Raw genomic sequence first — 25,915 nt, forward strand, 5'->3', positions numbered from 1 at the left:
TCATCATTTCTGACTGTTTCTTCCTGTAATGCTATGTAAACCTTGTCCTCCACATTGTCATCGATTGGGGAATCACTCTGGCCCTGAATGTCTTTATAGGCCAGGTCACTGGTAGCAGGTGAATTGCAGAGACAATGGCGTGAGGGGGGAGGGGGGAGGTTATGCGGTGTAAGGCATTGTCCCTGCTTGGCATCTTGTAGAGGAATAGAGGAAGGTGTCCCGTGTATACATACGAAAAATCACGCGCGAAAATTGAAAATTGTGCAAATTAGGGACCTTGCAATTGCACAACATACTGGTACGTCGCCAGGACTGGCAAATGCAAATCGTTGCAACGTACCCATACGTCGACGGGATGGGGCGGGTTAACACATTAGTGGGATGTATTTTCTTTTTGTGTGGAAAAGGTATGCATTTGCCATGTACATTTATATTTTTCCATATATGGATTTTTATGTGAAACAGGAAGTATCAGATTACTCTTAGCTTTTATCACCATACTCATATGTTTACTGTAGTCTGGTTGGTCATGCCTGGCATGTGCTTCCACCTTTCGACGATTTACATATTTAATGGGAAATGAAAATAATACAACATTCATATATATATATATATATATATATATATATATATATTTCACAGCTAGCTTCGTATTTCACTATCCATCAGTTACAGCTAAACATGCAATATGGAAAGTCTTTTGTTTGATAAGAGTAAATCAATTTTAACAGGGCTTCCTTCTGTCCATGTTAGCAGCAGCAACAGCTGCAGCAGCAGTGGTAGTGGTGGTGGTGGTGGTAGTAGTAGTAGTAGTAGTAGTAGTAGTTGTTGTTGTTGTTGTTGTTGTTGTGTTGTTGATGTAGACCAAGGTTCATCTGAATGTGAACCCAGAGGTTTGCAGGTTGAAAATGTCCCCCTCTTGCAGTCCACCATCATCTTTTCAGGGAATAGTGAGGAAGTTGAGGGACGTTTGAATAACCAGGCAGCTCCACCACCCAGCTATATCGATGTCACCTGGTGAAGGCGTCCCTCTCCACAACCATCCCCGTGCCTACCACCTCATTCTTCTACCCTTGGCACCCTCAGTGCCACCACCCTCCCCACGTGCCACCATACTTACCATCAATTGCTATCATCTCCCCAAATTGCCACCACTTACAGTATTATTACCCTTATCACCCTCCGGTGCTGGAGACGGACACCGTCACGTGGTGGCACTGATATAATTGAGCAGCTCCACTACCTGGCTATACAAACGTCCCTCAGCTGCCTCCTTATCCCACTAAAGAAAGATCGTGGATTATAGGGAAGGGCAGCTTCATTCGGCAGTCCACTGAGTTCACACTGTGATGAACCTACGAAAACAACAACCTTTACCACCGCGTCTACCACTAACATCAGTCCTTGCCGCTGTTGTCACACTGGTCATCCTAGCCATTACACCCCCACCCCGCCTCACCCTGCCACACTGTACGGTTTATGTATTCACATCTAGCACAATCAGTTTCTGCACAGCGGGTGTCACTGATATCCAAGGAAGAGAAAGAAAAGAGAGAGGAGGCAGGGAAAAGAGAAAAAATGTGTTAATCAGAAGCCATAAGACTGATACACCAATCACATAATCTTTATCAATCTCTTTAGGTGGTGCAATTTTAACATTAAATGATATACCCGTATACCTCTGTATTCAGAAATTTGAGAGAGAGAGAGAGAGAGAGAGAGAGAGAGAGAGAGAGAGAGAGAGCAGTGTAATAATGGCACCAGAAACCATCTACAGTATCTCTAGTCTTGATAGAAATCTTGCTTGGAAGTGTGTGTATTGGCAGACACTTCACAACAGACAGCCACTCCATCATTCCTCCTCCACCAGCATCTCCACCCCTTCTCCACCAGCTTTTCCACCCCTTTTCTTCTTCTTCACCATCCCCTCAACTCCTCCTCTAGGAATCACTCCACCCCTCCTCTTTCATCATTCCTTTCACCTCTCGTCCTCCTCCTCCACCTCCATCCCTATCTCACCAATCCCTCCGCTGCTCCATCCCTCCTCTTCCAACATTTTCCCACCCCTCCTCTACCAGCCCCTCAACTTCCCCCTCCACCCCTCCTCTCCACCTTTTGCCATCCACTCCATGACCCTCTTTTAGTCTCATTCACCCCACATTTACTCCTCGTTTTCTTGGTAGGCTGTTCTTTACCTTTCCTCCGACGTTATTATTCTCTCCTTATGTCTCACAATTAAGAATATTCTTCTCATATCAACCCCTTCAGTATGATGAGGTCATATCTGTGTTATTCTGAATCATTAAAAGATCCCGAGATATTAAATATGGTAATTTTCACTGACTAAATCCAATGGAGTAGGCGTTGTGGGAGTGATTTAACCAGCAAACCGAAACTGTACAGCCTCACCCACAACAAGAGAATATATACAGCCTAAAAACTCTCACCAATCGCAAACAATACCATAGTCTGACCTAAAAAAAAAATCTTTAGCAATACCACAGTTAACCCTAAAATTGGTCTCAGCAACACTTTTCTCTAAAAACCTCCTCCTCCTCTTTCTCCTCCTCCTTCTCCTCGAGAAATGCCATGCTTTGCCCATCCACAAAAAGCTGCAGAGTGGGGAAATGCAGTCCAGCCCAAGAGCATACATTCATTTTGATATATAAGAGAATTTTATATAAGAACCAGCAACTTACGGTATTTTCTGTTCTGGGATAAATTTATGTTTACGGAGAATATACCACTACACCGCTAATGCCGGTTACAGTGGCGGAACTGTATCTTATTAATTTTATCAGATTCCGACAAATTGATTCATTTAACATCTCTCTTCGTGAGCCTTCCAACAAACTTTAATTCTCTTTAAAATTATCTGTCCAATTATATCATTTATCTACCAATCCATGTTTCTATCAAGCTACACCTATTTATCTACCTATACCTACCTACGTATTTATCTACCTATCTACTTATCTATATATTTATTTATCCATACCTACCTATCTACCTACCTACCTATCTACCTACTACCTACCTATTTATCTACATATTTTACTATTGACATGTGGCTAGGTGTATGTACTGTATTATGCAAATACATACATATATATATATATATATATATATATATATATATATATATATATATATATATATATATATATATATAGATGTGTGTGTGTGTGTGTGTGTGTGTGTATGTATGTATATATTTGCAACAACCTCTTGAGAGTTACTGATGTAATATGTGGTTGGACAAGAGGCCCACCAAGACATAAAGTAACTTGGTGGTGGGATGAGGGTGTGGAAGCTGCAGTTAAGGAGAAAAGAAGGCTTTTCCGGGAATGGAAGAAGGGTGGTAACAAGGAGGATTACTTGGCTGCCAAGCGTAGGGCTAGAAGAGAGGTTTACAGGGCGAGATCTGAGTCACAGAGACTTTTACTTGATAACCTAAATCATGGGGAAGGGGAAAATATGAAATTTAAGATGGCAAATCAGATGACGAGGGATAATCGGGATATTAAAGGTGGGCAGTGTGTGAAGAATGATGAAGGAAGGGTACTGGTGAACAGTGATATTAAAGATGCATGGAGAGAGCATTATAGCCGGTTGTTAAATGAGAAGTTTGACTGGGACAAGGAAGGTTTGGAGCCAGCAGATCCAGTGTTTGGCCCATGGCCTTTGTTTGATGCTACTACTGTGAGTGAGGCAATAGGCAGGATACAGGTGGGGAAGGCAGCAGTTGTGTCTGGGTTGACTGCCGAAATGTTGAAGGCCTCAGGAGATATAGGGGTGAGGTTAGTCACTGACCTGATAAATATGATTATATATGAGTGTGTTGTTCCAGATGATTGGTTGAAGAGTGTAATTGTAAATGAGTATAAAGGGAAGAGTGATGCCCTGGAAAGAGGAAATTATAGAGGTATAAAGCTTTTGGATCAGATAATGAAAGTAATGGAGAGAGTTCTGGAAGGTATGATTTGAGAAAGAGTGAATATTGATGAGATGCAGTTTGGGTTTATGCCAGGCAGGGGGACCATTGATGCCATATTCACTGTTCGACAGCTTCAGGAAAAATATATTGGGAAGAAAAGGGGTCTGTATCTTGTTTTTGTTGATTTGGAAAAGGCCTTTGACAGAGTCTCTAGAGAAGTGGTGAAATGGGCAATGAGAAAGCTTGGCTTGGAGGAGTGGCTGGTTAAGGTGGTTATGGGTACGTATGCGGGTGCTCGCACCCGGGAATAAGTGAATGGAAATTTGAGTGATGAGTTTTCCGTGAACGTGGGTGTGCATCAGGGGTCAGTTTTGAGTCCCATGTTGTTTATCATGGTACTTGAAGCCCTCTCACGTGACTTCAGGAACGGACTACCGTGGGAGATGTTGTATGCTGATGATTTGGTGTTGATTGCAGAGAACGAAAGGGAGGCGGAGGAAAGATTTAGGAAGTGGAGAGATGGTATGGGGCACAAGGGCTTAAGGGTAAATGCAGATAAAACAAAAGTGATGGTATCTAGGGTTGGTGGCGGTACTGTCAAAGACGAGGGAGAGTGGCCATGTGCAGTTTGCCACAAGGGCGTTGGAAGTAATTCCATGTTGTGCAATGTTTATGATAAATGGGTGCACAAGAGATGTAGTGGTATCAGAGGTAGACTGCAAGATAATGCTGATTTTATGTGTATGGCGTGTCGGGGAAAGCAGATGGAGAGTGTCACATGTGAAAGGATTGAACTTGCTGGTGAATCTCTTGAGTGTGTGGAAGAGTGTTGTTATTTGGGAGACATGTGTGCTGTTGGTGGGGCTGGAGCTAGCTCTGTGGCTAGGGTGAGAAGTTGTTGGAAGAAGTTCAGGGAGCTGTTGCCTCTTCTGACATTGAGAAGACTCTCCCTACGTGCTAAGGGGTCTTTGTACAGTATGCAGCATGTGTTAGCACTGTAATGCTGTATGGTAGTGAGACCTGGCCAGTAAAGGAGGAGGATATTCGCAGGCTCAGACGTACAGAAATGACAATGATTAGGTGGATGTGCAGTGCATCCCTGTGTGCAAGGCCTGGGGGGGCTGGGTTTACGATGGAAGAGTTGAGAGGTAGGATGGGACTGAAGTATATTGGTGTTGTGATGAGGAGAGGTAGATTGAGGTGGTTTGGACATGTGGAGAGGTTGGGGGATGATAACTGGGTGCAGAAGGTATGAAGTGTTAACGTTGGGGGTGGGGTTGTGAGGGGTAGACCGAGCAAGACGTGGGACGAGGTCGTTAAGGGTGACCTTAGGGTTAAGGAACTGAACAGGGAGGCAGCAATAGATCGTGCAGCATGGAAAGCCGCCATTAGGTGACCAAGGCCGACACATGCAAGCATGTTGGAGCCTTCAAAAACGAAAACGAAAACGATATATATATATATATATATATATATATATATATATATATATATATATATATATATATTGGGGTAAATGGATGTAACAACGTCCCCATTAAACTAATGAGAACCACATCCTTATAAAGCAAAAAACATATATCATTTTAAAAGTATATTTGTGAATAAAGACCCCACCAGATGGCTAACAAGTGTCACAATAGATCCTAACCACTTAGAATGTACAGATGTCATTATAACTCAAGACAGAGACAAATGTATCAATTTCTTTCTTCAGCACTGAAATAAAAACAATGACAATTTAGAACACGATTGTGCACATTGATGATGATTATACACAGATAAAAGGAAAACTTTGGTCCCCAGCATTTCAAGTGATGAAAGCCGTATCCAAAAAAAATAAAAGGAAATCCATAACCAGATATCGCATGCAAAACAAAAACTGTGATCCAGATAATAAAATAAATAAACAAATTAATCGCGCTCCACTGATACCCAGACTCCTGGGGGGATATTCTATTGCGGTTAGGAAGCTTACTAACACCACTTCCTTACCGGTTTATTTCTGATTATGCTCTGTTACTATATTCTTGTGTCTTGTTCATGGCATCTATGTCGACATTAAAGAGACTTAAGCAAAAATGGCAAATAATACGGATACTAATGGGTAGTTTAAAAAATAAATCGTTAAGGGTGAGGTGTTAGGGAGCCTCCTTACAGAATACTGCCCCTGGTGATGCTTTGCATAGCGAGATGGATGTCAAACGTGAGGGTGTTATGTTTTAATCTCCTGGTGTGATAATTGCCGTTGGTGGGTCAAATAATACAGTTAATTATATATACTGAAGGACGTGAAGGCGTAAGTGGCAATGCAGTGTAACATTATGGTTCGTAGTCACGGCACTTAAGGAAGCCCCCTAACACTTCTTCCTTTGCTTATTATTTTTGGAAATGGCTGACTAATATCGTTTTGAACGTCCTATATGCACAGTATGGCGCTATTATAAGGAATTACGCAACACAAAAGAGGACAGTATGGTGCAATAAGCAAAATTAATCGCTTAGAAAAAGGTGTTAGGGAGCCTCCTTAACCAACGGGAATGCGGACCTCAGCCTCTCACCATCATCTGCTTATATACTGGAGGTGGAAAAGGGGACGGCAAAGAGTTGCAGATGATCAGTGAGTCTACATAACACGTGAAGCCTTAATCTGTGTGTGTGTGTGTGTGTGTGTGTGTGTGTGTGTGTGTGTGTGTGTGTGTGTCCAATACTTTACATATCCCATGCCTTTTCGGTCATCTCTTCTACCGTATGTCATTGCACTATTCTCTCTCATCCATCATTTATCTTCACTTTTCCCAGTTCCCAGCATTCTTCCCGAGCCTGTCCTGGTTCTGAAGTACACGTTTTCCCATGACCTTTCCCATCACTCCGTCTATTCTGACTAATGCTATCTACCTCTCCTTCCAGTTTCCTTTCCTTCTCACTCTCTATTTCATTTGCCTTCCTCTTACCCCTACAGACAGACAGGCAACAAAAGACAGATAGACGGGGAAACAAAACCAACGATGAAGACAAACAAAAGCTAACAAAACAATAGACACCGATTTTTACAGAGAGACAGACAGACAGACAGACAGACACAAAGTCGGCCAGAAAGAAATAAACAGACAGAAAGACACAGGCAGAAATAGACTGAGATAAAGACAGATAGACAGAATGACGACCTCACACACACACACACACACACACACACACACACACACACACACACACACACACACACACACACACACACACACACACTCAGTTCTCAGTCCTGGCTCAGAGATGTAACCCTTTGATTACGAAATGTTTTTCCCAACTGAATAAGCTTTTATAGCAGTAGCATGGGCCGTCATCATCACCATCATCACTGTTATTAATATCAAGGACTTTGCTTCTAATCCCTTCACAACGAGAGGTTTTCCCAAAGGCTCAGAGAATAGCACTGAGGAAAGTATAAAATCACAGACGTCATTGTAATGAGTGGTTTAATTCACTCCTATGCGGACTATTTGTCATTCACCATTGTCACTTTTAAAGTGAGACTGCAAAAAGTTTCACATGAATCGCTTGACATATGTAGGAAACTACGAAGGTGTTAATGTAAAAATATGTCTCAAATAATATTAATCCAAGGAATTTAACAGAATATTACGGTACTGTGTGTAGCAGCACAGTAAACCTGGAGACGATTGTACATGTTATAAGTGAGGTTTTGGCATGATGTAATGGCTGGTGGTCAAGTGGCCTGAGGCTCTTTTCGGGATGATGGTCTTGAACTATGAACAGGTTAGAATCCATAAAATGCACCTGGATGCTTAGGTGAAGGATATTCACCCACTTTTAACATTCTCTTCCCTACAACAGTCTAGTCTCATGCCCCGACACCTTCCATGTCTGTCTATCACCCATCTCACTGTCCACCTGTCTTCCTGCCCCATTCCCTCTCTTGCTGTCATCTTCTTATACCTGCTATACAGTACCGTTTTTACTTTAAATTGGTTTAAATTCTCATCCTTTTGCAGTTTACAGTATTTCACATAGCTCAGTGACATAAAATATGATAGTACAGTACTATGGCTCCACATCCATTCCACAGCACCTCTTCGGCACTAGCATCATATTTTTTTATTAACCCGAGGCGTCCCATCGACGTATGACTACGTTGCAACATTATGTAATTGCCAGTCCCGTTGACTTACTGGTACGTCGCGTAATTGCAAGGTGCATAATTTGCACAATTTTCAAATCTCGTGCTTGATTGTTGGTACATAGGGTTGCTCGACCTTTCCCTACCTGCCACCAGGCGGGGACACTCGGTGACACTGCATGACCCACGCTCACCCTCAGCTTGGTCACTCACCTGTTAGCAATGGCCCTGGTCAGACATGGCGCATAGAGGTCTCTTGGAGGAGGAAATCCAAGCCACCCTGAACACCTTCACAGGCGACAGTGATTCGCCACTGAATGACGAGGTGGTGGACAAAGATTATGTCCAACCAGAGGAAGAGAAAACCAGCAGCAGTGATGAAGAGGTCCCGTTCCCCAGGAAGCGACACTACGTGGCTTATTGTGCTGCTAAAGAGGGCCAGCCTGCACAAAACAATGTGCAACAACCTTTCGGCAGACCCTATGTGATGTGGAGCCTGAATTCGAGGACGAGGAAGAGGACGAGGACGGAGCCATGGGATGTGCTGCCACGTGGTACGGCCCCGAGATAATCACCCATTGTGGCCCCGAGCACACAGCACGTTGTACAAGCAGGTATGGGCCTAGTCTTTTGTTTGGGGAGGGTGGAAGTGACGTGGAGGGAGTGAGGAGTGAAATAGAAAGTGCAGGGGCGAATATAGAAAGTGAGAGTGGCAGGAGTGAGTCATCGCTCTCCCGTGGTGGAGTGAGGCGGCGGGGCATAACAAGTGGGCCAGTGTAAGTGCTTGATGAATCACGTGGTGTTGTGATGGAGGGGGAAGGTGGGGAGGAACCACTCCCCAGCACGTCTTATGCTTCCCAATATTCCCAGACACATGGGCCAGTGAGGGTGCGTGATGAATCACGTGGTGTTGTGATGGAGGGGGGAGGTGAGGAGGAACCACTCCCCAGCACGTCTTATGCTCCCCAGTATTCCCAGACTTCATCCCAACAGGCCGTAAGGGTAAGGGAAAGGGAAAGGGTAAAGGCCGAGGGAAGAGGAGTGCGAGTGGGGACGCCCTCCGCACTCCTCCTCCTCATCCTCCCCCACCAGCATCTCCTCCCCACCCAGACGAAGGTGACGATGGGGGCGAGGGATTTGTGACTTGGAATTGGGAGGATGGGAGTGATTTTTCTCCCATCATTCACCCCTTCACTGAGCAGAGGCACGTTGGCTGCACTGCTCCAGGAATTCACACTAGTTCCACCAGGCTGGATTTTTTCCATCTTTTTTTCAGTGAGGGTTTTGTGGAGCAAACAAACCGTTTTGCTAGCAGCCAGCGCCGTGAGAGTGAAAGACTGGGCACAAGGAGCAGATATTCCATCATGTATGATTACTCTGTCTCTCTTGCAGAAATGTTTTTATTTTTTGCCCTGGTACTTTTGATGGGTATTGTACGAAAAAACAGAATTCCGGCAACCTGGACAAGGGACCCTATCACGCAGACACCAATATTTGGCCAAATCATGAGCAGTAATCGCTTTCAGCAAATTCTAAGTCGCCTCCACTTTTACGATGCTGATGATCCTGCAAATGCAAATGACACGGATAAGATGAGGAGAATTAGGTTGGTTTTTGATCACCTAAGGCAAACATTCCGTTCCTCATTTTATCACTATAGAGACCTTGTCATAGACGCGAGTCTCGTGTTGTGGAGAGGCAGTGTTTCATTTCGGCAGTACATACCCAGCTAAAGGCACCGTTTTGGGTTCAAGATCTTTGTTATGTGTGATTGTAGGACTGGTTATGTGCAAGACATAGTCTTGTACACCGGTGCACAGACAGACATAATAGAAGATCGGAGTATTGGACTGTCTGGAGCAGTGGTAAAGACAATGATAGAAGACTGCCTTCACTGTGGTCACGTCCTTTACCTGGACAACTGGTACACTAGCCCTCCTCTCGCTCATTATCTACACAGGCATGACACGGGAATCTGTGGTACTGTCAAGGTGAACCGGCGTCACATGGCCAAGGTGGGGCAGAAGCTTGACAAAAATGAGGTGGTCTTCTTCCAGGCAAACAATATACTAGCAACAGTGTGGAACCACAATAGAGAAGTCAGCCTCTTAACCAAAGTTCACCGCCCCTTGATGCATCGTACAGAGTCCGTGGATTACAGCAGCTAGAGGAGGTGCCACATATGGAAACCTGAGTGTGTCCTTGATTACAACATCAACATGCACCTGGTGGACCAGTCAGACTCCATGATATTCACTGTCGAGTGTGCCAGGACCACGATGAAGTGGTACAAGAAGCTCTTCTTTCACCTGCTAGATATAACTGCCCTGAATTGCCACCACCTGCACGCCATGACAACTGGATTTCAGGAAACCTTTGAAGGGTTTGTGAGGGAGATTACATATGAGATTTTTGCCCGGTATGAGGTTGAGAGGCCCCAACACTGCACACACACTGCCCCTACCACCCAAATTCCCCTGAGAGTATCCGCCCACCATTTCCCCACTCCTATACCTCTCCAGGCAAATAGACCTAGGCCCCAACACAGGTGTCATGTGTGTAGCAATTCCAGTGTGAGACCCACCACTCAGAGAAATGACACCCGCTACCAGTGCGTTGGGTGTGACGTGGGTCTCTGCATTCACCATTGTTTCAGTGAGTATCACAGCTTGATGCACTTCTGATATGGTGTGAATGCGATATGACGCTCATACCCAGAAAGAAATGCGACAAACAGACGGTCAGTGTAATTATAAGGCCCGTAGATCTGTAAATAGTAGTATGGAAGTGGAAACGGGTGAATTATAAGTGGAAAAATCTGTAAGAGCATAAATATTTTCTAAGTGGAAACCTTCCCTGCAAGTGTATGTAGATGCACTATTCTGACGCTCACTGGAATAAATAAGGCCCGTAAATATGTAAATATTAGTATGAAAATTGAAAACGGGTGTAATATAGGTGGAAAGTTATGTAAGTGCATAAATTTATTCTGTCAAAATATTCCTAGCAAATGTATGTAGATGCGATATTCTGACGCTCAGTGGAATAAATAAGGCCCATAAATATGTAAATAGTTGTATAAAGTGGAAACGGGTGTAATGTAAGTGGAAAGTTATTATGTAAGTGTATGAATATTATCTAAGTCGAAACATTGATTGCGATGGTATTTTGGTGCGATATTCTGACACTCAGCGGAATAAATAAGGCCCGTAAATATGTAAATAGTAGTATAAGGTGGAAACGGGTGTAGTGTAAGTGGGGAAGTATATTGGGAGTGAAGAAATAAAGTAGAAGTTGAAACACGAGTGGTAGAGAGTATGCTTGCTACGTGAATATGCACCAGCATTTCGCTAAATGCCCTCGTAATGAATGTAAATAATTGAAAACATTTACAGTGGTTGAGGAAAGGTTCAATGTAAAGAAAACAATACTACGAAAGTGATAAAACAATATGGTATGTTGGGATACGAGTCTTAGCGAGTACGCTGAGTATGCAGATGTTCACTATAGTTAAGCTACATGTCATCGTAATAAATGAAAGCAGCTGAAAACATTTACATACATTACAAAATGGTAAAATGGCATTGAAACAGTATTATACAAGTAGAAAAAAATGATATGGTTACTGAAACAAGAAACTTGGCACATAGCATGTGACCACTCTGACCATACTCGCTATGCTCGCGTGATGGAACAATGCTTATTTTTCATATATATATATATATATATATATATATATATATATATATATATATATATATATATATATATATATATATATATATATATATATATATATAATTGAAAACCATTATATTGTTATTGATATTGTTTATTAGTTCAAATTCAATAAATGTAGATGTGTTCTTTGTTGTTTCTCCCAAAATTACCTACCATAGAAAACGTGAGCGCCTCACACGTCTGTGACAGAATACGATACCTGGCACGGGGGACCTCACCTGTTCCGACCACTTATGGACCCTGGTAAGCCCTTTTTTGGTGATTTTCCTTTGTTTTTCAACAAAAGCGGAGGTTTTAGCCAAATTTTTTTTTTTTCCCAAAATAGCTTGGGTCCATAAGTGAGCATGGAAGTGAAAAAGTTACTACATGACAGTACTGTGATACCAACTCTAACATACGGAAGTGAAGCTTGGACGTTGTTGGAAGGACACAAGTCAAGAGTGAGAGCAGTGGAAATGAGTTATTTAAGAGGAGCCTGTGGAGTCACATGGAGAGACAGGCTGACGAATGAGGATATAAAGGAGCGTTGTGGTGTTGATGTGGATGTGATAGGAAGCGTTATGAGGAACACACTGAGGTGGTTTGGCCATGTGGAGAGGATGGAGGGTGAAAGACTGACGAAGAGAGTGTATGTGAGTGAGGTGGAGGGGGGAAGAGGGAGGGGGAGGCCGAGGATGAGATGGAGAGATGGGGTGGAGAGGTATATGAGAGAGGGGGGTGTGAGTTGGGAGCAGGGCAGTGAAATGGCGGGGGACAGGGCGACTTGGAGGCGATTTGTTTGTGGCCACCCCAAACGGGATTGAGGCGTCTGGCAATAGATAGATAGATAGATAGCTTGGGATTGAGGGGTATCGGAGGTGCGAAATCGGTCGGGACATGACAGGTTAATCTATGGTTATGAACACAGAATTCAAGATGGAGAGTTGGCAATTTTAGGTCAGGTTAGAGTAAAAAGAGTATAGTCTCACGAGTTTCCTCATTCCCTCTACTTACAACTCGTCTACCTGTCTTCCAACATACCACAAACAGTGACATCTCACAGTCTTACCTCTTCGTCAGCTCCCTTGGTCTTACCTCTCACTCTGCCCGTTTTTCCTGCCCTTGCTTGCCCCTCCCTCCCTCCCTTTCCTCTGCTTGGCCGTTGTATACTTCATGAGGTAGTAACTGTCCACACCAGAGGTCCAGCTCTCACGAAAGACGTACCTCTTGTCATCACCCTCTCTTTCCTTTCCTCCCTCCCTTCACCCCTCTCTTATTTCTCATTTTCTCCTTCCTTCTATCCTTCTTCTTCCTTCATCCTTCCATGCTCTTTTTTCACTCTCTCTCTCTCTCTCTCTCTCTCTCTCTCTCTCTCTCTCTCTGAACTGCTATTCCTCCTACCTTTCCTTCCATCCATCTTTACATCTCCTTTTCTCCTTCCTCCATCCTCAATCTCGCTTCCTCTTCCACTCCTCCCCTTCCATTCTTCTTTCCCTTTCACCTCCCTCCATCAGTCTCCCGCCTCATTCCAGTTTTAAACAACTGCTCCCATTCCGTCTTCTCCTTCAGTCCTTCTCTTGCTCTAATCATAGTCGTTTCTCCTCCTCTTCCTCCTCCTCCTCCTCCTCCTTCATAACTTTGATGTCCTCACCACGTTTTTCTCATCAGACTTTTAATCACTTTTTGCCGCCTTCTTAATATGCAGCACAGGGTGACTAATAGCCAGGGTGGTGGTGGGTGCGTGGGTGGGGAGGGAGATATGAGAACTGTGACATGAAAATTGTTCCTTGGAACGCCTTAGTATGAAAGGAAGGTAATCATTTATTTTTTCTATTACAACAACGTATTTCCTTGTGATTATTCTACCATAAACATTTCCTTTACCTTTGGATAACCGTTTCGTACTGAGGTACTAAAGAAATGCTGGACTACTTTAAACTTCTTACCAACTTATCATCACTGGTCCCATCCTGTCTAAAATCTAATACTATGGAGGTTTAGCATGGTGCAAATTTCGATTTCCTTGGTAAAAATTGTCCGTAAACTGGGTACAAACACATACACCCACCTCCATGACCCTGCCACCTACACCACTGTGTCACCTGTACCACCGACACACCTACACCAGCCATGTTTACCCACACCACCCTCACACGTAGGCTACACCACCCACCCCTGTAACCCTTGTAATGTCTGTAGTACACCTACAATACCAGGGAGGGGGGGAAAGGGGCCTATGACGCCCATTCCCCTTCATTTCGGGTGCAGGTAGGGATCTTCACTTGTCACACCCGGCATAAAACTTCATTGGGCCAGAGACCTACATCTTTCCCAGATTTCAATTTCCAACAGTAAAAGCTCCGGGTGGATCCTGAGAGCGCGCGCGCGCGCACACACACACACACACACACACACACACACACACACACACACACACACACACACACACACACACACACACACACACTTGACATTTCATTTATGTGTATATATATATATTTATATATATATATATATATATATATATATATATATATATATCTATCTATAAATATATATATATATATATCTATATCTACCTATCTATCTGTTCATCTATCTATCTATCTATCTATCTATATGTATATATTTATTTATCTATTTATCTATCTATCTATCTATCTATCTATCTTTCTATCTATATATATAAATATATATATATATATATATATTTATCTATCTATCTATCTATATATATATATATATATATTTATCTATCTATCTATCTATCTATATATATATATATATATATATATATATATTACGGTTATTTTTTTCAGTCGTTTTCCATAACCCCTTTGACACTGACACTATATATTCAGAGAACACCACTGTTTGAAAAAAAAAAAAAAAAAAGGTCAATAAACACTGCTAATTAACTACATATATAAACTTTTCATTTGGTTTTTATATCCACCCGTGTTGCCTGAATATACAGGGTGACTCATTACTCTAAGCCAACAGAATAACACCAATATATCCAGTATTAATGAACGGATTAGCAGCAAACTCCCTACCTACAAACTTAGTCTTTGTCAGTCATATCCTGCCTCTAAGAAACTCCCCGTCATTTGAAAAAAAAGATATTATCTATTAATCAACTGCTAAAGTGGTGGCCACAAATAAATCGCCCCCACGTCATTCAGTCCTCTACCCTATGGCTGCCGTCACTTCATCTTACGTCCCCGTCCCTCTTGTATCTCTCCACTCTCCCTTCATCTCGTCCTTGGTCTCCCCCTCCTCCTCTCCCCCACCACCTCACTCACATACACTCTTCTAGTAAGTCTCCCCTTCTTGATCCTCTCCGCTTGGGCAAACAGTCTCAAAGAATTTCTCTTAACACTTTCCATTACATCCACATCAACACCACAGTAAGACACACATGCTGGAAATTAAACAATGATCTTTTACCAGTGAGGCAGTGAGTGGGTATCAATCGGGCCCGTATTCTTGCCGGGTAGGGAAGCTCATTAACATTTTTTCCTTATCGATATGTGTTTGGATACAGACAGGCTATTATCCCATTTTACTTTGTTTAAGCAGACCATTGTGATATTAAAATTTTCAAAAGAACACAGAAGAGGACGGTACAGTGTAATGAGCAAAATAAATCGCTTATGAATAGGTGTTAGGGATCTTCCTTAATCAACAAGAATACAGCCTTGGTCAACTGCACTGATCCAGGTACCGTGCCGTACCGGTACTCGATAACCAACTGCGTTTTTTTTTTTCCCACGTAGGGTAAAGTTGACTGAGTCAGTCAACTGATATACACTGAGGAGTTAAATTGTCACCATCATCATCATCATCATCATCAGTAATAAGGGCAGGCTACTGACAGACTACTGCAGTACATTACAGGGTAGGGGGCGGCAGGGCAGCTAAAGGTGGTACAGGACAGGGCAGGGGACGGCAGGGCAGGTAAAGGTGGTACAGGACAGGGCAGGGGACGGCAGGGCAGGTAAAGGTGGTGCAGGACAGGGCAGGGGGCGGCAGGGCAGGTAAAGGTGGTGCAGGACAGGGCAGGGGACGGCAGGGCAGGTAAAGGTGGTGCAGGACAGGGCTGGGCAGGGCCGTTAAAGGTGGTACCGGACAGGACAGGGCAGATAAATATGGTGGAGAAAAGGGCAGGACAGGGCATGTCAGGTAGAGGTGGTGCAGGACAGGGCATGTCAGGTAGAGGTGGTGCAGGACAGGGCAGGGCAGGTAAAGGTGGTGCAGGACTGAGCAGGGCAGGTAAAGGTGGTGGAAGACAGGGCTGGACAGGTACAGGTGGTGCAAATCAGGACAGGGCAGGGTAGGTAAAGGTGGTGCAGGACAGGGCTGGACAGGTACAGGTGGTGCAAATCAGGACAGGGCAGGGTAGGTAAAGGTGGTGCAGGACAGGGCTGGACGGGTACAGGTGGTGCAGGACAGAGAACGGCAGGGCAGGTAAAGGTGGTGGAGGATAAGGAAGATGGTAAAGAGTAGGCCATGACAGGCAGGGCAGGACAGGGCAGAAAAAGGTGGTGCAAGGCAGGGCAGGGCAGTGCAGGTCAGGTGAATGTGGTGGAGGAATGGACAGGGCAGGTAAAGGTTGGACAGGCCTGGGCAGGTAAAAGTGGTGTAGAACAGAACAGGGCAAGGTAGGTACATGTAGTGGAGGACAGGGCAGAGCAGGTTAGCACAGGACAGGTATAGGTGGTGGAGGAGAGGACAGGGCATGGCAGGGCAGGTAAAGGTGCTGGAGGAAAGGGTAGAGCCGGTAAAGGTTGGAAATGTCAGGTAAAGTAAAGGTGCTTTTTATGGAAGGAAGAAGGAACCAAATGCCAGTGGCCTGCAAATTGCTCTCTACAGAAAAAAATAAAAATAAATAAATAACAGAGAGCCAATTTCAAGATCCATTATTTTTGAGATGCCTGGACACACTGCATTTGAAAGCCTGGAGATCGTTGGCAGTAGGAAAAACAGACAAAAGGGGACAGTTCCAGAGTTGACCTGTTGCATACATGAAGGACTGGGAGTAGCGTTTAACTCTTGCATTAAAGAGTTGCGTAGAAAAGGGATGAGAGTTTGTTGCCAGACAGGTGTTATGTGCCCGCTGTAGTGGAGGAGGTATGAAAGCAGACAGTTCAGAGGAGCAGTGGCCATTGAAGAATTGATAGATAGGAGATACAGATGCAACAGTTCGGCGAGGAGACAGAGGTTGAAGGGAGCCAGAAGGAGGAGGAGACTTGATGAGATGGAAAGCCTTTGACTCCACCCTGTTGAGAAGAGCTGTGTGTTGGACTTCCCACACATGAGTGTTGTACTCTAAAAAGGGACGATCTAACCCGTGACTGGCCAAGATTACTGGTGGTATTATCTGACTGAATATCCACCAGCTGTCTCTTAGGGTGTGACCACACTTGCTCGAAACATGTGATCGACGTGATGAAACGAAGCACCAGGTTAAAGCTGCAGCAATATTAGTCTGAAAGTTGGTCGGAACCCTGAGACACGTTTTTCCCTGTCGATCATATGTTTTGGGCAAGTGTGGCTGCGACCTTAGAGATTTGAACTGATGCGCTTAAGTCCAACTGGTGACATGGGCGCTTGTCTATCGCAATAGCACAAACGTGGCCAACAACATCCCCCCTTCTCGACGGATGTCAGTCTCTCTCTCTCTCTCTCTCTATCTATCTATCAAACACACACACACACACACACACACACACACACACACACACACACACACACACACACACACACACACACACACACACACACATTAGAGCCGTCCTGGGAGCTCAAAACTAGCAAAAATACACCCTCAAAGGACATGACTCTGAACCAAACTTGGAATGTCAATTGTTGGACCCCAATGGTTATTTGTGCTAAGTTTGTCATGGTTCGGAGTTTTGTGTCTACGTCCACACAAACTGCACGTCAACAGTGTAAGTAATGAGGCAGGAGAGGGTGGCGAGGGAAAGGGGAAGGGACCGGGAAACAGGAAGGAAGATGGAGGGTATGCAAACTACATTACTTATGTTTATTTTAGGAGCCTCATAAATCATAAATAATTAGTGTTATAATTACCGTCTCTGAGCACAGTGACAACATTACATCCTATAATCTTTCCTTGTGGTTCTTCTTACCACAAATGGTCTTGCATTAGGTGCAATAAAATACAGACGTCTTATATGTTGGCCCAAAGGTTAATTTCGATGAATAATTATTTTTTATGTCGTGAGTTTCTGTGAGCTAAATGAAATCTGACGTTACCTAGAATAATATACGAAATTCGTTAATCGCAGGCAAAAGATTAAAACTGAACTAATAGAAAATGAGAGTTGGTGAAAAGAAAAAATTTTCAGACTAAACATTAGTGTGTGTGTGTGTGTGTGTGTGTGTGTGTGTGTGTGAGAGAGAGAGAGAGAGAGAGAGAGAGAGAGAGAGAGAGAGAGAGAGAGAGAGGATGGTAAATGCCAAATGGACGGACGTGAAGAGATCAATGATGGTAGAGAAAAAGAAAAAAAGGGGGACAGGCGAGGGTAGTGGAAAGCCAGGGAGAAACTTGTCGATAAAGCAACACGTGACTGTGGGGAGTATAAAGAAGCAACGGGGGGAGCGAGATTATATAAGGAAAAGGTTAAAGAAAAGACCTAAAAGACCAGAATGATGGTTTTGACAATGAAATGTTGAAAAAATAATTACTGTATATATCCTAGTTATATGACTTAGTTTTAAATTAACAGGTGGAATAATGTAACTGAAGGAATGAAGGGGTACAGAAAATAGAGTAACTGCAGTACTATTCATTAATTCCTTCGTCATGGTTTCGTCTGTATAGAATAAAGTGGTCTGGCTGACGGTAGGAATATAAACTAAAATGGAGCTGTCGTGATGAAGATATTAAGGGATTATGGTGTTTAGCTATAGATAGATAGGTAAACAGAACTCTCGGGCAAGACTGTACTGCATTTACCCATACCTGGCCCAGATTTTCGTCCTTTTGCAGCTTATTTAACGTAGCTTTGTGGCAGAATAAATAGAGACTATGCTGCCGCTCTATATACTTTCCACAACACTTCTTTGTGATTAACATCATAATCTAGTGTTAGTCTTTTTTACAAATCAGCATTCAATATAGGAATATAGCAGTTTGAGGCCAAGTTAGCGTAAAATGAGTATAGCAATATTTCGTGATCCACGGCCTCAATACCATGGATAAATTGAATAGCAAAATTACTTTTGGTACTTTTCTCTCTCTCTCTCTCTCTCTCTCTCTCTCTCTCTCTCTCTCTCTCTCTCTCTCTCTATATATATATATATATATATATATATATTTTTTTTTTTTTTTTTTCTTGCCACTGAAAGATTTTATTCAGTTGAAGGGAGGCCTCTGTCGTAGTGAAAATTAATGTTGGGTAGAAATCATGGCCAAATGTCTGTAGATAATTTTTTCACATTTTCCCCACCCTGATGTCTTTATGTACATTATTAAAGATGCAATAAACTATTTACTTGATATATTCTTCTGTTTATTATTATTTGTTGTTTTTCAACACAGGTGATGTCTTGATTGGATGGTACTTAAGGAAATGTTTATCTCCGTCTTTAATACTTTCCTGGGTTTAGCAAATCTTAGTAGGTCAGGCGAAGTACCGTTTGTGAGGGATTACTAAGGTGTAGCAACATTCTCGTCAGTTAAGTAAGCTCCTTAGCACCTCTTCTTTAGCGATTTATTTTTTGATGCACCTGGATGACATCAATTTGTGCGTTATTTATGCTGAAAATGGTGATATCTGAATTAATTTAATGGCTGAAAAGAGGACAGTAAGATGTAACAAGCAGAAAAAGTCGCTTAGGAAGAGGTAGTAGGGATATGTAAAGCATTGTTATCAGAACCTGCAGACACAGCTATTTACCACCTAAGAAATTAATCTTGGGTAAACGAGGAACCTTTTCTTTCAAGTCCTGGCATTATCAGTATTCTCATCGGATCAGGAGGCTCCTTAACACGTCTTCCTTACAGATAGGTTTTTGGATACGGCTAGCTGATATCCTTTTGTGCGTTATTTATGCAGAGTATGATGATATTAAAATGATTTACGTTATCCTTAGGAAAAGGTGTTAGGGAGCTTCCTTAACCCAAAGGGAGATATGGGTCTAAGATGTGTGGTGTTGAATGAATCCAGGTTACCAGGCGCCTTTCATTTTCTTAAGGGAGGTGGGGGGCTTGTTCGAACACCCTCATATGAAACAAAGCCTTCCATGTGCTGACTTTTGATACCTGCATTTGAATCAGTGCCATTCTGTGTGCTTGTGCTGCATGATCTCAATAATTTTCAGTTTTAACTCTAAATATTTAGTTGTCGCATTTAATATTCTATGCAAGCGTTTTAAAACCTCATAGTAATATTATTATGGATGAACCTTGGAACGCAGTCCTAACTAACGTGACGTAAACAACATGGTGGGCTCTCTGGTGGACTTGTCGCAAGTCACTATAAAGCGGAACTACACTTGATGAACGAACGTGAACAAACACTAACGAACGTAATTACTGCAGTAGGCATGCACGGCCCACAGTCTACTTAGACCGCGGCACGGCCAATCTGCCAAGCACATTCGAACTTAAACGAACGTACATGAATGTTCGAATGGGTGTCGATATATCATAATTCCCATGCATGGCATAAATTACAGTCTGTTCAACTGCCTTTTCCTCCCTTGACACTTGGTATTTGAGTGACTGCAGCGGGAATTTTGAAGCCTACATGATCTACATCCTGTTCGGAGGTCCCAAGATATGAACGAATGCCCATGTGGGTGTATGCAGTCATGTACCATTGCGGCCAGGAGTTCATAGCCACCCTCGTTCAGCCAACCCGTGTATGTGGCAGCGTCGCATTCGCGAGCACAGAAGTTGCCTTCGATGCATTTCTGTCGAAAAATGTCCCTTCAGCTTTGGGCTTGTACTAATGGATAAAGCATTAGTAATATTTACTTTGAAGGTTTGACTATGATATCACGAATATATCATACTGATTATTAAATAACTTGTTCCTCGTATAGGGCCAAGCAAGTGACAAATATGTATATTTGGTTCTACTCCACGACTTCCTGTAGGTTTGAACCAGCGAACACAGAGTGAACAAGTTCGAAACATTCATTTGTTAACAGGAGAGAGAGAGAGAGAGAGAGAGAGAGAGAGAGAGTAGCGGGTGCCTGTGAATATTAGAGGAATGAGGTGGAGAAATGAGGTGCTCAACACAGTTAAACATGAATTTTTCCTTTCGTTTCGGCTGGCTTTCTATGCCTAAATGACTAAATGAAGGTAAATTATGAAATATAATAACTGGATGACAAAGTGGTAATAGGGTCTGGCTAATGGTTGTTTGGTCCAAGGCGTGCAGTGGTAAGCCTAATTCCAGGCAACGGTCTCTGTTAAAGTTGGATATTTTAGGTCCCACTTATTTTAAATATTTCTATGTATGTTTACAGTACGTGTATGCCCCTATGGACCTATTTTCACCCCATTAATATTTTTATCAATGGACATTTTCACCACTCGGAGCACAATTCCCCATGGATCTCTTTCCCTTAACGATTTTTTTTTTTTCAAAGACGCCAACTTTTCTACGTAACCTATTTTCCCACAAACTAATTTTCCCCATTGATGTATTTTCTCCCCACGAACCAATTTTTCCGTCGACTTTGAATCTCTCCATGGATACAGGTTTCCTACATGGACGTATACCCATGGATGTATTTTTCATAAATGAACCTATTTTCCGACATAAACATGATATCCGACGTGGTTATATCACCCACTGATGCGTGCAGTTGAAACACAGACCTCTTAACCAACAGACGTATTACACGATGGACCTGTTGTAACCCACCTGATATACCTACTTCAGCATAATTCCAGAATAATATCCCCTGTGGACCGATTTTCCGGACACTAAACTCTTCCCAACTCGGACATTAACTCATATCACCTAGTCCCAATGGCCTGTTTTCCCACAATCCGTCCATCCACCTACACACCCACCCATCAACGCACACACCCACAACCTTACTCAATACAGAATGTCTCAAAAGTAGGACGACGCAAACCCGTCTCTTGCCTTGTCCTACAGGTAGCCCCACCACCCACCCCACTTAATGCACGAACCCCAATTAACCAGCCCAAAAACCCTTTCCCTCCCTCTCGCCCACCCACGCCATCTAATCCGCCTGTGAAACAACCAGCCTACACTAACCAATCCATGCACCCAGTCACCAACCTACCAACCCGCATACCATGCTCCACAAGTCAGATACTTGCAATTCAACACACACACACACACACACACACACACACACACACACAGAGACGGGGTGGATTTCCTTACACGAAAGATGAGTCTCACCGCTTAACTCTGTCGGTAGAAAATAGTACCGGGTACTCTTTCCAGGGAGTTTGCTAGGCCGTAGATAAGGGGCTTCATTCCGGCTACATACACATGATTTTATGCGATACAAGTAAATAAGGTGCTCGAGCTAAACAGGGAATTTTTCCTTTGGCTGATGACGAAGGAGTTTAATCCCAGGATGACGTCTCGTCGGACATAATGAAAGATGGATTTTATTCTGGGTAAAGCCAGTTGACTTTGTCCAATAATTTGGCAGGCAGCGTAACTTCTGTTAAATGCCTTATGTTTGCATTTTTTTCTTTCTCTGGTGGTTGGCACCTGGAGATTTTTAGCAAACTCATGAGTATTTTTCTCATTAACTGGATATCTCTCTCTGGACAGAGAGGCAAATTACTTTCTTAAGCACAGCTTTTTGTTAAATCAACAGCATTTATCTCCTAATTCATTACTCCAACGAAAGCAATCCTAATATATATATATATATATATATATATATATCACAAAGCAAGGCAAGTTCTAGTGACTGATGGAAGAAATAATCACACTGTGGCCTGTTTTCAATGGATCACAGGAATCCAGGGTTTCTCATCCCTTGCATTTCCCTGTGCCAGTCTGCCGCCACCTCTATATTCCAAAATTCACAGGCGCCCACCATACACTCTCTCTCTCTCTCTCTCTCTCTCTCTCTCTCTCTTTCCTATTAACAAATGAATGTTTCGAACTTGTTCACTCTGTGTTCGCTGGTTCAAACCTACAGGAAGTCGTGGAGTAGAACCAAATATACATATTTGTCACTTGCTTGGCCCTATACGAGGAACAAGTTATTTAATAATCAGTATGGTAGAGTTGAGCAGAGGGTGTTGCAATGGTTTGGGCATATGGAGAGAATGGATAATGAGCGATTGGTGAAAAAGATAACTAGATCTGATGTGAGAGGTGTAAGACTGAGAGGAAGACCACGAATAGGATGGATGGACAGTGTGAAGAGAGCGCTGGATGCGAGAGGGATGTCTGTTGAGCAAGGAAGAGTGGCTGTGCGTGACAGAAATAAATGGAGAGAAATTGTGAATGAATAAGTGATGACGCAGCCCTGAGGGGATATTCTCCCGCATTTGGTCTGATCAGCTAGTCAGGTCAGGTGCGGGTAAGATGATGGGTCTGTTATGATGTGGCAGGGGTAAACCAGTTCTGCTGTCGGGCCCTGCTGTGGATGTCACTGCTTGCATTGCGCAGTTGACCCTTGTGCGGTGTGATGCGGTGAGGATCTGTCCGTTCTCCCCTTTGGGGCTAAGATGCGAATGAATGTGTTTGAATGGATGAGTAAATGGAGAGTGAGTCGTCCTGTCTCGGCTACCTCCCTTTCCTTGGGGGAAGCAGCCTAGGTATATAGATAGATAGATAGATATTCGTGATATCATAGTCAAACCTTCAAAGTAAATATTACTAATGCTTTATCCAATAGTACAAGGCCAAAGCTGAAGGGACATTTTTCGACAGAAATGCATCGAAGGCAACTTCTGTGCTCGTGAATGCGACCCTGCCACATACACGGGTTGGCTGAACGAGAGTGGCTAAGAACTCCTGGCCGCAATAGTACGAGAACGTTTGCGAATGTTTTTTTTTTGGCAGTGTTTGCTCACGTTCCTTCTCCAGATGTTACTCCACCATGAGGAAATCGCCAGGGACAAAACATAATGTAGCTGTGCTTGAATCGGTTCCGGAAGATGCATTCGGAGTTGAATATGCTTCATTGATTCAACTGAAAAATAACCCAGATACTTAAAATAACAATAAAGTAAATGCGTTATCCCATCCCCCCCCAAAAAAAATAACCCAGATACTTAAAATAACAATAAAGTAAATGCGTTATCCCATCCCCCCCCCCAAAAAAAAAAAAAAAATGCCTTCAGTTACAAATTCTACCACAGTCACAGGTCAGATTCGAAACTTGGCACGTGTGGTACGATCAGTGTTGTGTCCTTTAGAGGAATCCAGTGATTCTCTGCCCTCTCCTCTGAGTCCTCTTGTGCCTCACTGCTCCAGAAAGGCCAGAATTAGATGTAGCCTAAGGCACGCTGACGGAAATTACTGTCTTTTAGAGGAGGAGGATGGCTTAATTGAGCTGCTGGGTTTCGGTTTATATGCACTGAATACTATGAGAAAACCAAACCAGGAAAAAAGGTGTGGACGTGGTGCAAAGAATGTGGTGTTGTGTTGTGTTATGAGTGTTGACAGATCTTTCATTCACTAAAAATCTAAAGAACTGCGTTGTTTCTCTTCAAGTAGTGGTTAATAAATTTAAGAAGAAAGTTATAGGAATTATGTCTTCGGCAGTGATTTCAGTGATAATATATACAGTATCATCAAGCGCCATTTTCCTCATCAACACAGGTCTTCTCGTTACAGATCATGTCTTGACCGGTTGCGTCTGAAGTGCTGAGTAAGTATAGCATTATATATTTATCATTTATAATCAGTAAAATAGTCATGTGTTCATATGGTCTTACTCTGAAGAGTCTGTGTGCATACCTGCAACGTTCATTTTGCCTCACCAACATTAAGTAGTTTCTCCCGCCTGTTTAACATATAGGACCGAAAAATACTATTGGCGTTACTAGTACTGTTAGCAAGCATTTACTTATAACTTAACCTGTATTTGAATATGATAATTTGGCAGTAGCAAAAATAAAATACAGTAATTATACAGGAAAGTCGATAAAAACTGCCTGTAACTCTTTAATAACGAGAGATTTATCTGAATTATTTTGGACATTATTTTCATCACAGTTCCTTTATTGACCAAACCGCCTCTCATTGGAAATTGTTGCAATGGAACAATTTCCCTCCAAACCTGAAGCCACAAAAGTTTAAGTCCAGTTGTTAGTTTTCTGTTTTTAATTTTTATTTATAATGAATTCAGGACACCTGTTGTCTGGTGCATGGAATTTTCTATGTATTCAGTGAACTTCTTCATTCCTAATCTGTACACCGTTAGTTTGAATAAGTATATTCATGTTGCTTAACATAAAATAAAACATTTTCCTGATAATGAAGGCGTTAAGATTCAGTCAGTGTTCATCCAGTAAAGAGGTCACAGATTTTTTTTTTTTTTTCAGCATCCATCAAGCCTAGCCTCCCGTCTTATTCACTCTTAATGATATTATTCAAAATCATCGGAAAGGGATTTGGCTAAATGTGATCTGATTAGAGGGCGATGAATAGATGTGATGAAAACGGAGGGACGTGGGAGTGGATGAACTGGTAAAGAGAGAGAGAGAGAGACAGAGACAGAGACAGAGAGAGACAGACAGACAGACAGACAGAGGGGGGTTGATGAAGGGAGTGTAGCTAGAAAAATAAGTGAGGAAGGAAAGAGGAGGCGATAATGGTGATGTGAAAGGGAATGATAGGAAGCAGTGAAGTGATAAGGGCCAGTAAGGGAAGGAGACAGTGCTCCCTTAAATATGATTTTTCTCCAAATTAAATTTGATTACTTTTCTATCTGCATATAAATAACCAAAAAATGAGAGAATAATAAACAAACATAGGGAAATCATGTTCAAATCCTCAAGAACTATCAAATATATATGAGAGCAATGTAAGTTAGTGTATATATATATATAATCATCAGCCGTATGAGTATCCACTGCAGGACCGGCCTATCCCGACCGAAGTCGGGACGATACAGCCAATGTATCT

This window comes from Coenobita brevimanus, chromosome 49, assembly GCF_032717465.1.
Source record: "Coenobita brevimanus isolate Jiangsu-jjx chromosome 49, ASM3271746v2, whole genome shotgun sequence".
Lineage (NCBI taxonomy): Eukaryota > Metazoa > Arthropoda > Malacostraca > Decapoda > Coenobitidae > Coenobita > Coenobita brevimanus.